The following is a 2,798-nucleotide window of genomic DNA, read 5'->3' as shown; positions in this document are numbered from 1 at the left end:
TTCAGACAAAAAACATAACGAAAACATTACAGGGAATATAGTTCTCGTAAAATTTTCAAATTAACTTTGGCCCTGACGTTTGAACATGTCTTAGTGGCGCTGCCTGACACAGCGCCAACAATCAAATTCTCCTTGAAAGGTTGTAATTGTCACCGGCCACATGCGCAGCTAACGGCTACGGCTCACAGTGAGTTGCTGATACAGCACGGTGGCTACCGTGTTCGCGTGCGTTCTTGTGCGTGGTTCCTCGTCAGACAACGCAGGACGCCCTTCTTCTGCACACCCAACTGCCGACAACGAGCAACTCACGGCTTCGAACCCAGGCAACTGAGTTTTTCACCCCTTTACAGCACTGGCGTCAACGAAACTGTCCGACTGCATTATACAGCACACGCAAGTACTGGACTTTAACCGCACCTCACTCAGTACGTTAACTCTTATTTCCAGTCACAGCGTTTACTTTCTTTTCAGTTATACGAACAGATTTCACAACGGTTCCAACACTGGTTTACACTTTAGCGTCTTACCATTTATGTTACACAAACAAGTCACCGCAGATCGCATTACTTTTATTGTCATTAAAAATCTTTTGATTTTACTTACATGAAGGAATCAGTTCCGCATCTGTCATCACATTCTCTTGTTGTTTTTTACAACAGAGTTTACACTGTAAAAAGCACCCTTCTACTTCGATGAGCTGATTTGATTGAGTTGATTCGTTTTTGAAGATTTACCACTATGCGGACTCATCACGACTTAAAGTTTGATTAACAGATCGTGAGTTATTCTCGAACGTGGCTCATCTGCTCAAACCAGCAAAGCAGATTAGTTACCGTTGGCATGTGAAAAATACAAGCAAATCCAATTAAAATTCCCAAGTTATGCTCAGTCATGGGATCATCATATCTTTATGATGCTAAACTTCTGCACTAAAACATTCAACACTCAAATACATCTTCTTATCTATTTACAGATTATGAACTAGAGTTAGCCTCATTCAGGCTCATGGATTTTCATTTTACAAATGCAAACTATTAGCTAGAATAGTACCAAACCATTAATTATGTTATAAATATTCACATTTTGATATTTTGTACTCTGCTTAAGAGCTCATATTATCTTCATTTGCTCTACTGTCCTGGTCAAACAACTATTGATTACTCACAAAACATCTTAACGACTTTTATATATTACTAGCGTAGAAGAGCTGTACTTCTTTAAATGCATAAACAGATAAGAGAAAACCGAATTCTGAAAAAATGCGGCTTCTTTTATTGATCGTGCTATATATATACATATATCAGAAAAGTAGTGACCACTTTCAAAATCTATTTCTTTAATTTATAGCAACGAAAGTAAGTCTCTTTTCAGACTTATTCTAGTTTTGCATTACTGTGCTTCTTTATCTTTTATAGTTTTCTTCATTCTGTTTATCCAGCTACATAGAAAAAATTTTTTTAGCAAATTTTAGGCAGAATTCAGAATTCTGTATAGCATTCGATGTACATAAATTGGTACATCATAGTAAATCTCAATCAAAGGAATGTAATCATCACTACTATTCGTGCAGATACGTTTTCAAATCTTGCTGACTGTACAGTCCTTTAAATTTGCTTGTTTTCGAAATAGCTTAAGGGTAGCTCCCTGGATGCGGGATCCGAATGAACTTATGTGGTCCACTGTACAGGAGTTGCCATTTACTATTGTGTAGAGGTGAAGATTTTGAAAGTGATTTCAAAAACACGTTTCCCCTGTTGAATGTTCTTGGACATGCCGTAACTTTTTGTCATAGGCCCTCTGTCGAATTCTATCCTGTTTAGAGTGTGCAGTAAGTTTATTTTTTACATTTTCTAACGGGATTAATTGTTCGTTCAGCAGACATGGCAATAGGTTTACCCAAACATTAACAGGTTTAGTGGTCTTTAAGAGATCTGAGGGTACAGACGTGGTTGTGTAGACTGGTATGTTGTTTGCTATTTGTTCAAATGGTTCAATGAATTCCATTGTGTACTTGTGTACTTGCATATGTTCGTACAAAATGATTAAATTCTCTGAAGATAGGTCGAATCGTGTTACTTCGCAGATGAAATCTTCGTTTCAGAATCTGTTTAATGTTACTTGTGGTAGAGAATCTTTCAATTTTTTTCATTAAGACAGTTCAGTAATCAGTAAATTCTGCTGCTTAGTCGACGAAATCGGTCAGACCTTCGGATACCTTTCGGTTACGATCAAAGTGTAGTATTTGCTTGTTATTATCAGCTTAATATCTGATATGTCCTACGTGGATAACGGAGTGTTAGGGGCTTGCTCCAGCTCTGTCACGGCTTGCAACATGCACTGAGTCCAAAGGGCACTACATGAAATTGTAGCTTCTACCAGCGTGAACATAAGCCGTATATTTTCTAGATTCTTTAGACAATAAGACCTGCTACTACGAAGACCTGCGATCGATGCTAGTTAAAAATTGCACACCACAGAATTTCTGTAACAATTGTTCTAAACTTTCAGGCGATGTGTGAACTGGCATAATTATTTAATTAATTTTACCGTTTTGAACGTGGCTGTTATTCAGCAACCGTATATTAGTTTCAGTATAAGATTAAACAGCTAACTGGTTGCACGTAAAGGTTAGGTACATTGACATTGGTTTCGACATCTATTAGGGGTGTCTTCATCAGAATGAACTGTTGCTAAAACGTAAAATTACATTGCTAAAAATCAATGTTCAAAATTTTGAGCAGCTATGCACAAGTCAAGTAAAACGAAAGTTTGTAGCTTTGCCACGTACTATAGCTGGG

At 37.5% G+C, this 2,798-nt stretch overlaps 1 pseudogene; it reads left to right on the top strand.

Moving 5' to 3' along the window:
• Positions 1 to 2,201: 2,201 nt before the first annotated feature.
• On the top strand, positions 2,202 to 2,359 carry LOC124721556 (annotated as a pseudogene).
• The last annotated feature ends 439 nt before the right edge of the window (positions 2,360 to 2,798 follow it).

This window comes from Schistocerca piceifrons, chromosome 1 (assembly GCF_021461385.2).
Source record: "Schistocerca piceifrons isolate TAMUIC-IGC-003096 chromosome 1, iqSchPice1.1, whole genome shotgun sequence".
Taxonomy (NCBI): Eukaryota; Metazoa; Arthropoda; class Insecta; order Orthoptera; family Acrididae; genus Schistocerca; species Schistocerca piceifrons.
Note: the sequence above shows the minus strand (reverse complement) of the source record. Positions and strands in the feature narration are given on the sequence as shown.